Consider the following 13,323-nt stretch of genomic DNA (forward strand, 5'->3'; position numbering starts at 1 on the left):
TCAACAAGGCAGCGGTCTCCTCCGCCTCCTTTGCCCTTACCACGATCTTCTCCCTCAGCAGGTCGCGCTCAGCCCGGAGCTTCGCATTACCCTCCCCTAGTTGCTAGATGACGCCGGTAGCCTATTCAAACAAGGCTTTCATCTCGTCCTGCAACCTCGCCCAGCCAGACATCTGATCCATCTGGCTATGGAAAATTGCATGCATGCGCCTGTAAGAGTCCTCGCTTGCCCGAGAGATATTTTCCCAGGCCGCCGCGGCGCGGGAGGACATCTCTGCTCCATTCGCGGCGCGCTGGGATATCTCTGCTGCTTCCGCGGTGCTGCCGAACTAGTCTGCTGCATCAATGGCGCGATGGGGCTTCCTTGCTGCTTTGGCGGCGCGGTGGGATCTCTGTGCTGCTGTAAGGACATTTCCCTACTTTGTGTTTTGGATGATGATGCCAACCCTTTGTTGATCTAATCTTTTGCTAAGTGCTTCAGGTTATCGGTGATTCGCTTACATCGGTTACCTATTCTCTCTAGAAGGAAAAGATCGAAGATGATGTTTGTCTATGTTTTTATCTCTTTGGTCGTAAGGAACCCGTACTATTAAGAGGGAATCCACATTGGAAGGAGTTGGGGGAAATCTTTGCACGTACACTTCTGCCTCTCCCACCTTTGTCTTGTTTTGTGAGAGAGAGAGATCCCTTTCATTTTCAACTATTTGTTGTGTTCTCCCAGCGGTTGTACGCTCGTTCAAGCAGTTGTACCGCTGGCCCTTGGCACTAACCCAACCACCACCCCAGGGGTGATACCCTGGGGTTGAACAACCCAATCATGACCAAGTGGTTGTACCGCTGCTCCCGGCCGGTGGTACCTCCACCATGCTTAAAACTTACCGCGGTGTGTCATTGGCGGTTGTACCGGCCAAATACCGCTCAACAACCGGTCCGGTTTTTGTTTTGATGCGGTACTTGAGCGATGGTATCCCGGTTGGTCCGGTTGTGCTCCGCACACCAGTATCACCGGTGGCCTAAGCGGTTCTACTACTTGGGACTTAGCCGTTCAACTGACCAGGGCCAGGCGGTTGCACTGGTGCTATACCGCTCGATCACCGCTCACAGGGGTGACACCCTACTATGTTAAAGCGTGGTTGAGCGGTGGATGGGCGGTTGTTCCGGTTGTTCTCCACAACTAGTAATACCGCCTGTCTGCCCGGTTGTACCATTTTATAAGGTTTCAGCAGGTTACCCGTGAGTTTTGGTTGTACCAGGACAAGGAGCGGTTGTACCGCTGTAGTGCTGTTTTCACAGTAACGGTTGGATTTTAGGGTTTGCTATATAAGGGCGGTTCTTCCACCTATCATACTCACCTCTTGCCTCTCTCTCTCTCCACCATTAATGCCCTTCAAGATTTCTTGCCCGATCTCTCTCTCTCTAGCCACTTAAACTTGTTGATTTGCTAGTGATTGAAGGAGGACACCTAGATCTACACTTGCACCAAAGGATATTTGTTTCCCCCATACTTTCTTTAGTGAATTTTTTTACTCTTGAGTGTTTGAGCACCCTAGATGGTTGAGGTCACCTTGGAGCCACATTCCATTATGGTGAAGCTTCGTGGTTTCATTGGGAGCCTCCAATTCGGTTGTGGAGAGAGCCCCAACCTTGTTTGTAAAGGTTCGGTTGCCGCCTTCAAGGGCACCAATAGTGGAATCACGGGATCTCGCATTGTGTGAGGGCATGAGGAGAATACGGTGGCCCTAGTGGCTTCTTGGGGAGCATTGTGCCTTCCACACCACTCGAACGGAGACGTACTTCCTCTCAAAGGGAAGGAACTTCGGTAACACATCCTCATCTCCACCAACTCCACTCTTGGTTATCTCTCACCTTTACTTGTGCAAGCTTAACGTGTTGTATTCTTTTGCTTGCTTGAGTGCTTGTTGTTGTTGCTGCATCATATAGGTTGCTCACCTAGTTGCATATCTAGATAACCTACTTTGATGCAAAGTTTAAGTTGGTAAAGAAAAGCTAAAAATTGTTAGTTGCCTATTCACCGCCCTCTAGTCAACTATATCGATCCTTTCAATTGGTCTCAGAGCCTCGTCTCTTTATTAAGGACTTTACCATCCTAAGAGTATGGTTGACACCATAGACAGTGGGGAGGAGCACCCCGGTGTGAATCCTTCTTCGTCTACGGCTGATGGGGGATCCCCGATCTTACGTGAGGAATTCAATGTGGCTTTGGACACATAGAAGACCTCCATGACGACCGAGGTCAAAGGCATATTCAAGGAGTTTCTTGATGGTCTTAAGTTATCCACCGCACCATTGGAAGTGGTCGCTCCCATTAACAAGGTGGCGGATGCTAACTCCGATAAGGGGGAAGCTTCTTGTGATAAAGTTCCTTTATCTAGTGGTAGAAATGGTAGCGGCATCTTTGCCCATGTTGAACCTCCACCTACTTATGGAGGATCGGTTCCCTCCACTCATTTGAATCATGTTGGTCCTCCTCCTATGATTTTGAAAAATGAGGATTTTGACTCTTGGGTCTATCACTTTAAACGTCATTTAAATCATGTTAATACTAATCTTTGGAGAATCATTGAGCAAGGTTTCTATCCGCATGACCCAAGCAACTTCACCCCTAGAGAAGCCGCAGACCATCAATTCAACGAGAATGCTGTCTTCATCATCCAAGATGCAATTCCATCCTAAGATATTGCACATCTCTGACCTTTCACCGTGGCCAAGGAAACATGGCACCATGTTGTTTCCATTTACAAGGGAAGCGCAAGCATTCAACGCTGGAACTATGAAGTGGTGCAAGATGAAGCCGATGAGTTTGCAATGAATGAATTTGAAGAACCTCGTGAGCTTTACGGGAGATTAACCACTCTCGCGGTCTCACTCTGAGATCATGGGAGCAAGGATACGGATGGCAATTGGATCAAGCGCAAGTTCCTCAAGGCCATGATGCCTTGCCACAAGGCCATGTCCTGAGTCATCCGTCAAAGGCCGGACTTCCACATCTTGTCCTCAAGTGAAGTGTTGGATGAGTTTGTGGCGATGAGGATCTTGGACAAGACCGCCGACAATGTGGTGTTGCGTTCTCAAAGAGCAAAGAAGCCCAACCTTGTCTTGAAGGCCAAGGCTACTGTGGAAGAAGATGATGAAGAGGAAGACTAGGAGAGCAACCCCAAAGATACAAAATATGATTACCATGAGCACATGGCTCTCGCTTCAAGGCAATTTTGGAGCAAGAAGAACTCAAGGCCCAATTTCAACAAGAACAACTCAAGTGGCATCAAGGGCAAGCAATGTGTGAGGACATGTTACAATTGTGGCAATGTAAGCCACTTTGTTGCGGAGTGCCCTTACGAGAAGCGGGAAGACAATGGTGGCAAGCTCATCCGAAAAGACAAAGCCAAGTCCTTCCCCAACAAGAACAACTTCACCAAGAAGACTCTGACCAAAGGGTTGGTGGCACAAGAAGAGTACAATGAGGATGATGATGAAGAAGATGGTGAAGCCATGGCCATGGCCTCCGTTGCCATTGCCACAACTCCATGGATGTCTCTCTTTGATTCACCCAACAAGAACATCACCGCCAAGTGCCTCGTGGACAAAGCTACCAAAAAGGTAACCCCCAACATCAAAACTACCATCATTACTAATCCTTCCTTGACGGATTGCATTGATGAAAGTGAGGGATCTAATGAGGAAGTAAATGAATTTGAGACTTTTATGAGTAAGCTCAAGGGCAAATCCAAGAAGCACTTCGTTGCTCTCTTGGAACAACTTTGTGAAGCCAATGACATGATCGAGGTTCATGATGAAACCATCTCTTAGATGGAAGGTCATAGTCGTGACTATGCCAATGAGATATCGGATCTCTCTAATGCGCTTGAGGAAGAGCGTGTTCATCGTTTGGCTCTTGAGGAGTCTAATACGTCTCCAACGTATCTACTTTTCCAAACACTTTTGCCCTTGTTTTGGACTCTAACTTGCATGATTTGAATGAGACTAACCCGGACTGACGCTGTTTTCAGCAGAACTGCCATGATGTTGTTTATTGTGCGGAAAACAAAAGTTCTCAGAATGACCTGAAAATCCACGGAGATAACTTTTGGAAAATATAAAAATACTACCAAAAGATGAAGACGAGGGGGCCCACACACTATCCACGAGGGTGGGGGGCGTGCCCCCTCCCCCTGGGCGGGCCCCCCTGTCTTGTGGCCCCCCTGGAGCTCCGCCGACCTCAACTCCAACTCTATATATTCCGTTTCACGGAGAAAAAAATCAGATAGAAGGTGTCATCGCGTTTTACGATATGGAGCCTCCGCCAAGCCCTAATCTCTCTCGGGAGGGCTGATCTAGAGTCCGTTCGGGGCTCTGGAGAGGGGGATTCGTCGGCGTCGTCATCATCAACCATCCTCCATCACCAATTTCATTGTGCTCACCGTCGTGCATGAGTAATTCCATCGTAGGCTTGCTGGACGGTGATGGGTTGGATGAGATTTACCATCTAATCAAGTTAGATTTGTTAGGGTTTGATCCCTAGTATCCACTATGTTCTGAGATTGATGTTTCTATGACTTTGCTATGCTTAATGCTTGTCACTAGGGCCCGAGTGCCATGATTTCAGATCTGAACCTATTATGTTTTCATGAATATATGTAATTTCTTGATCCTATCTTGCAAGTCTATAGTCACCTATTATGTGTTATGATCCGACAACCCCAAAGTGACAATAATCGAGGTACTTCTCGGTGATGACCATAGTTTGATGAGTTCATGTATTCACTAAGTGCTAATGCTTTGGTTCGGTTCTCTATTAAAAGGAGGCCTTAATATCCCTTAGTTTCCACTAGGACCCCGCTGCCACGGGAGGGTAGGACAAAAGATGTCATGCAAGTTCTTTTCCATAAGCACGTATGACTATATTCGGAATACATGCCTACATTACATTGATGAATTGGAGCTAGTTCTGTGTCACCCTATGTTATAGCTATTACATGAGGAATTGCATCCGACATAATTATCCATCACTAATCCAATGCCTACGAGCTTTTCACATATTGTGCTTCGCTTATTTACTTTTCCGTTGCTACTGTTACAATTACTACAAAACTATTATCTTTACTTTTGCCACTGTTAACATTACTATCATACTACTTTGCTACTAAATACTTTGCTGCAGATACTAAGTTATCCAGGTGTGGTTGAATTGACAACTCAACTGATAATACTCAAGAATATTCTTTGGCTCCCCTTGTGTCGAATAAATAAATTTGGATTGAATACTCTACCCTCGAAAGCTGTTGTGATCCCCTACACTTGTGGGTTATCAAGACTAATTTCTGGTGCCATTGCCGGGGAGCATAGCTCTATTCTTTGAGTCACTTGGGATTTATATTTTCTGATCACTATGAAGAACTTGAAAGACGCAAGAACTAATATTTTTCCCTCAACTACGAGGGGAGGTAAGGAACTGCCATCTAGCTCTGCACTAGATTCTCCTTCTGTTATGAGTTAGCTTGTGACACCTAAACCTGCTACTGCTATGAATTCTAATATGTCGCATGTTATAGATGATGCAACTTCTGCTATGCATGATACTTATGATGGAGCTACTTCTGTGCGTGATACTACTATGCCATTAGGTGAATTTTTTGATGAACAACTTGCTAGGGTTAGAGAGAATGTAATTAATGAAGATGTTATTACTGATGATAGTGATGATGAAAGTTCTCCCCCTGGTTATGAATTACCTGTTATTCCTAAGGGTTATGTTATGGATGAAGAAACTGCTAGAGATTTTCTTGCTTGCAATGATAGATCAGATCTTAAGAAATTATTAGCTAAGCTGAAACAAAAGACTCTAAATGCTAGAATGAAGCATGACCCTGCTTTTGCCACTTCACCTATCTTTGTTACTGATAAGGATTATGGATTCTCTGTTGATCCTGAGATTATTACTTTAGTTGAATTTGATCCTTTCTATGGCACTTAATCTGAAACTGTTGTGGCACATCTCACCAAGTTAAATGATATAGCCACCCTATTTACTAATGATGAGAAGTCTCGCTATTATTATATCCTTAAGATATTTCCATTCTCATTAAAGGGTGATGCTAAGACTTGGTTTAATTCTCTTGATCCTGGTTGTGTGCGTAGTCCCTAGGATATGGTTTATTACTTCTCTACTAAATATTTTCCCGCTCATAAGAAACAAGCTTCCTTGCGGGAAATATATAATTTTGTGCAAATCGAAGAAGAGAGTCTCCCACAACCTTGGCGGAGGCTTCTCCGATTACTTAATGCTTTGCTTGATCATCCTCTTAAGAAAAATGAAATACTTGATATCTTTTATAATGGACTAACCGATGCTTCCAAGGACTACTTGGATAGTTGTGTTGCTTGTGTTTTCAGGGAAAGAACGGTTGACCAAGCTGAATTACTATTGAATAATATGTTTACTAATGAAAATAATTGGACTCTTCCAGAGCCAATTCCTGAGCCTATTCCTAAACGTACTGCAAATAAGAGAGGTGTTCTATTTCTCAGTCCTGAAGATATGCAAGAGGCAAAGAAATCATTGAAAGAAAAAGGTATTAAAGCTGAAGATGTTAAGAATTTACCTCCTATTAAAGAAATACATGGTCTTAATCTACCGCATGTTAAAGAAACACATTATCTTCATAACCCGACATAGGTAGTAAAGGTATATGATAAAGTTGAAATCCCCTCTACTAAATTTCATAGCCCATGCTTAGATGAATTTGATGACTTTATGGCTAGACAAGAAAGTTTTAATGCTTATGTTGGTAGAGAATTAAAGAATAATTCTTTTAAGATAGGACGCTTGAGCGATTATATGGCTAGTGTTAAAGGTGAACTTAAACTCATTAGCAAATATGCTTCTATGATTACCACTCAAGCTGAGCAAGTACTTAAAGCTCAAAGTGATTTGCTCGATGAATTAAATAATAAACATGATTTTGCTGTTAGAGTGGCTACTAGAACTGGTAGAATGACTCAGGAACCTTTGTATCCTGAAGCCCACCCTAAGAGAATCGAGCAAGATTCTGAGAGAAATAATTTAGAGGCACCTAGTTCTTCCAAAAATAAGAAAAAGAAAAACGATAGGACTTTGCATGCTTCCAATGAACCTGTTGTAGACACACCTGAGAATACCAATGATATTTCTATTTTGATGCTGAAACACAATCAGGTGATGAACATGAACCTACTGATAATGTTAATGATAATGCTCAACCTAGCAATAATAATGAAGTAGAGATTGAACCTGCTGTTGATGTTGATAACCCACAATCAAAGAATCAATGTTATGATAAGAGAGATTTTGTTGCTAGGAAGCACAGTAGGGAAAGAGAACCATGGGTTCAGAAACCCATGCCTTTTCCTCCTAAACCATCCAAGACGAAGGATGATGAGGATTTTGAGCGCTTTGCTGAAATGATTAGACCTATTTTCCTATGTATGTGCTTAACTAATATGCTTAAATTAAATTTGTATGCTAAGTATATGAAGGATATCATTACAAATAAAAGAAAGATACCAGAAGCTGAAATTTCCACCATGCTCGCTAATTACACTTTTAAGGGTGGAATACCAAAGAAACTTGGAGATCCAGGGGTACCAACCATACCATGCTCCATTAGAAGAAACTATGTTAAAACTACTTTATGTGATCTTGGAGCTGGTGTTAATGTTATGCCTCTCTCTTTATATCGTAGACTTGAATTGAATAAGTTGACACCTACTAAAATATCTTTGCAAATGGCCAATAAATCAACTACTATACCTGTTGGCATTTGTGAGGATGTGCCTGTTGTGGATGCAAATGTCACTATCTTAACGGACTTTGTTATTCTTGATATTCTCGAGGACGATAGTATGTCGATTATCCATGGTAGACCCTTTTTGAATATTGCAGGGGATGTTATTGATTGCAACAAATGCGATGTTACGTTTCATGTTAATGGTAATGAGCATACGGTACACTTTCCGAGGAAACAATCTCAAGTTCATAGCATCAATTCTATTGGAAAAGTTCCAACTATTATTACTGGAGGTTTTGAATTTCCTCTTCCTACTACCAAGAAAAAGTATGATATTCTTATTATTAGGGATGTTCATATCCCCATTGAGGTAACCTAGTGTTATTCGAAATTTCTCCGGTTCCGTGTTATTTGGAATGAGTTTGTTAACAAGACTTCATCAACCTTGTTAGTGGATTCATTTTGATGATCATGAGATGGATGAAACTAGAAGGCACAACCTTCTGTACCCTCTTTTTAGTTTCTGTTAATTAGAATAAATAAAGCAAAAATAGTATTATCTGTCTGTTTTCTGAATTATCCGTGCAATAAAAAAATATCACGAAAATAAAAGTGCTGCAAATGCCCTGCAAATTTAGTATTATTTTTTATGGATTATTTGAGGATTTTAGGCACTGAAAACACTGCAGGAGGGGCAAGCACCTGGCCACGAGGGTGGAGGGCGTGCCCACACCCCTTGGGCGCGCCCCCCTGTCTCGTGGGCCCATGGTGGCCCCCTCCACTTATTCCTGCACCCACACACTCCATCTTCTTCCCAAAAAAATCCTCATTCAGCTCAAGCACGAGTTCTAGCTCGTTTTTGCTGCGATTTTCGATCTCCTTGCTCAAAGCTCCATTCACAAAACTGCTTTGGGAGATTGGTGCTTGGTATGTGACTCCTCCATTCATCCAATTAGTTTTTGTTCTGGTGCTTTATTCATTGCAAATTTTTGCTGCATAGGTGACCCTGTTCTTGTGCTTGCATGTCAAATTTATGAGGTCCCAAGTAATTCTAATGCATGATATAGACTCTAGGCACTTGTAGGAGTAGTTGCTACCAATCTTATTTAGTTTTATTCACTTTTATTTTGGAGTTACTAAAAATTTCAGAAATATTGCAGAAAAGGAAATATGCTCAGGAAAATGTACCAAGGTGGTTCTTCAAGGAAGAAAGGACCTCGGCTCGCGATATGTGATCTTGATGACAAACCACCAAGGGAAGCTGATGTGCGGCCTTGTGAATGGTCGTCAGAACAGTTTATGGTTGCAGCGGGTATCCAGGATGAATTCGATGCATATGTGCGTAATGCTGACCTTGAGGAATTCCTGCAAGATAAGTGCCAGCAATACCAATATTTGACTGATTCATTTGTAAGAAGGTTTAAATTTACATCCTCGCGCAATTCTCAAAGTGTCCTGTTTGATATTTATGATAAATCATATACCATGGATGTCACGCCCAATATGCGACCCTATCCAAAAGGAACTCGAAGGTCCCACCAAGGATAGACCCGCATATTGAAACGCTTTTGCAAGGTGGATATCATTACATCAACATCACACAAATAGATGGGGATACATACATAAGGCATACAATGCCACACGAATACAACATCATCTTACAAGAGCAACATCCGACTACGGATGAAACACAAATAGAAGCTCAAACGACATCCACCCTGCTAGCTCAGGCTGCCGACCTGGAACCTATCCCCTGATCGAAGAAGAAGCAGAAGAAGAACTCCAAAACAAGCAAACATCACTCTCGCGTCATGATCATCACATAACCTGTACCTACAACTGTTGTTGTAGTAATCTGTGAGCCACGAGGACTCAGCAATCCCATTACCATGGGTATCAAGACTAGCAAAGCTTAAAGGGGAAGGAAGGGGTAAAGTGGTGAGGTTGCAGCAGCGACTAAGCATATATGGTGGCTAACATACACAAATAAGAGCGAGAAGAGAGCAAAAGGAACGATCGTGAATCTAGCAATGATCAAGAAGTGATCCTGAAGTCCTACTTACGTCAAACATAACCCAAAACCGTGTTCACTTCCCGGACTCCGCCGAAAAGAGACCATCATGGCTACACACACGGTTGATGCGTTTTAATTCGGGTCTGGTGTCAAGTTATCTACAACCGGACATTAACAAATTCCCATCTGCCTATAACCGCAGGCACGGCTTTCGAAAGTTTAAACCCTCCAGGGGTGTCCCAACTTAGCCCATGATAAGCTCTCGCGATCAACATAGGATATACCTTCTCCCAGGAAGACCCGATCAGACTCGGAATCCCGGTTTACAAGACATTTCGACAATGGTAAAACAAGACCAGCAAAGACTCCCGCCGTGCCGACAAATCCCGATAGGAGCTGCACATATCTCGTTCTCAGGGCACACCGGATGAGCCAGACGTCGGGTTGGCATAGACCCTGGTTGCCCAGGGGGTGCCGGACATTGCTCGGTTTGGACCAACACTTAGACAAGCATTGGCCCGGGGGGGCTAAAATAAAGATGACCCTCGAGAGGGCGACTCCCAAGGGAAAAGTAGGTGGTGGTGAGGCAAATGGTAAAACCAATGTTGGGCCTTGCTGGAGGAGTTTTATTCAAAGCAAACTATCAAGGGGGTCCCATAAATCACCCAACCGCGTAAGGAACGCAAAATCCGGGAACATAACACCGGTATGACGGAAACTAGGGCGGCAAGAGTGGAACAAAACACCAGGCATAAGGCCGACTCTTCCACCCTTTACCAAGTATATAGATACATTAATAATATAAGAGATACTGTGATATCCCAACATAATCCTGTCCACCATGGAGCAATCTTCAACTTCACCTGCAACTAGCAACGCTATAAGAGGGCTGAGCAAAGCGTTAACACAGCCAAGCAACGGTTTGCTAGGAAGGGTGTCAAAGGTTAGAGGTTCATGGCAATTTGGGGAGGCTTGAAGAACAGGTGATAGGTAGCGCAGCATAGCGATAGAACGAAACAACTAGCATAGCAATGATAGTAGTGAGATCCAGGGTAGCGGTCATCTTGCCCGAAATCGTGCTAGGAAGAAGAACGAGTCCATGAAGAAGATGAAGCCACGAAGATGAATCCAAGCGCAGACGAACGAATCCTCACAATCGCAATGAAACGGGAACTATCGAGAAGAAGCACACAACATGGTAAACACACCACACATGAACAAGGCATGATGCACAACCAAGTATGATGCAAGACAAGACTATATGAAGCTACTCATGGCAAGAGATGATGCAAACAAGAACAACACATCAAAGCAAGTTTAAATGAGGCCGGGAACAACATATAAAAAATCCGGTAAGTCCTCATATGCAATTTTCGAAATTGGTCCAGATCTGAATAAACCTTAAGTTGAAGTTGTCAAACAGCAAGTTAAGATGCACCAAGATGATCTACACGAGATTCTAGTCAAGTTACATATGAAGTTCATTAGATTTGGAGCCACGGCCTAGAAGATATGAGCAGAACAAGTTAAACATGGCATTGATGTGAGATGCACCCAAACATCACGCAAACACCTCAAAACAAGGATTCAACATGATAATATGAAGCTACATGAAATTCTAAGCAAGTTTCATATAGAGCACATTCAAAACGGAGCAACGGTTCAACACACACACTATACAAGTTATAGCAACAATCTGTCCAAAATAACAACTAGGCATATTGCAAGCATCAAGACAACATGCTACAGGACCTGAACAAGAAAACAAAAGGCATGGGAATGATGTACAGGTAAAGGATAAGAAAACATGAACAGTGAGCTATCTCCATAAATCACTAGAACATGCTCAAACACACATGACAAGATTGCAAATAATAACAGTTTCAGACTTTGCAGAAATAACATCAGGTTGCAATGTTTAGAGCTATCAAACAACATGTTACCGGAACTTATCATGGCAAAAAAGGACATGGCATGAATCTACTAAACCCATAGAACAAAAGTCCTTTACTGACGATGAGCCAAAAAGGATCAGAAGATATGATGGCACCCACGTAAACATGGCAAGTTATATGTCAGATTCATACATGGCAGGAACAACGATAAGTAGGCATGCTGGTGAGCTTGAACCACTCACCACAGAGCAATATATGGCATGGCAAGGCAACCAACAGAAAGAATACATGTTTATGAAGCTAAGCATGTCAAGAGCAAGGTCATAGGGTGCATGTATCACTAGCAAAACACATGGCAACACTGAACTTAATATTAACAGGCTGACAGCAACATTATTTAGCAACTTTGGAGCAAGATTACAACAAGATACAACATGCTATATATGCAACCAGGGGCATGGATGGATAGAGCATGACATGTATAACAAATCATCCTTAGTGAACATCTCCAGATTATGCGTACAATGACTTGTAGCAGCAGGTTTACATAGCATCACCAAATAACAGATTCAGCCTAGCAAAACAGCAACAGCAAGTACACTACTTAACAAGCTCGGTTCACTCACCACAAGTCATTGCATGACAAGATAAGCATAGCATCTTTAAGAAGACATGTTTATGAAACTACCCAAGGCAAGAACAAGTTCATAGCATGCAAGGATCAACTACAACAACCTTGGCAAAATATAATAACATGTAAACAATCTGCCAGGAAACATTTTCTAGCAAAAGTAGAGCAACAAAAAGACATGCTAGACTACTCCCTAATTGCAAACAGGGGCATGAATGGCTAGAAAAGAACCATATGTTCAAAACATCCTTACTGAAGTATCTCAAAATATGTTTGGATCCCTCTGTAGCATCATGTTTACATGGCATAAAAATAACAGCAGAACAGGGAATAAAATCAGCAACATCACGAAGGCTAGTTTGCATGCTTGTGCTAGTCACTACATTGATCAGAAAAATACATGGCATACGCCACTGTAAATAATACATGGCATAGATCAAAACACATGTAGACATCAACCTCATAGGATGCACACATCAATCATGGCAAAAATGACAAATGAGCATGTTCTGTTAACAGACAGCAGACAACATCATATAGCACTCTTGCAACGATGATTCAGGCATCAAGATGGACTCAAATGAACATGACGCAATGGAATGAAATGATGTACTCGTTGATACGAACAATTTGACATATTACACGCACGAAACGGAGCTACGGATGCAGAGATATGATGCGATGAACATGGCATGATTATGCAAAATATTTCGGGGACTTAGGCGTTTCCGGGGTCAACCTTGTCTGCACGGATATCGAGGTTCACCGGAGTTGGCCTGGATCTCACCGGAGAAGACGAACTCGGGGCAGGGAAGTCTGGATCCGGCGAGGAGGAAGGCGGGGAGAGCGCGGGACGGCTGGATCCGGCCCTCCCGTGGCCGGATCTGGCTGGGGGCGATCGAGAGGAGGCGCGGGGGCGACGGGCGAGCTCGCCGGAGCTCGTGGCCGGCGAAGTAGAGGTCCGGCGGGGCCGGCGGAGGGGCAGGTGCGGTCCGGGAGG

This window comes from Triticum aestivum, chromosome 3B (genome assembly GCF_018294505.1).
Source record: "Triticum aestivum cultivar Chinese Spring chromosome 3B, IWGSC CS RefSeq v2.1, whole genome shotgun sequence".
Classification (NCBI taxonomy): Eukaryota; Viridiplantae; Streptophyta; class Magnoliopsida; order Poales; family Poaceae; genus Triticum; species Triticum aestivum.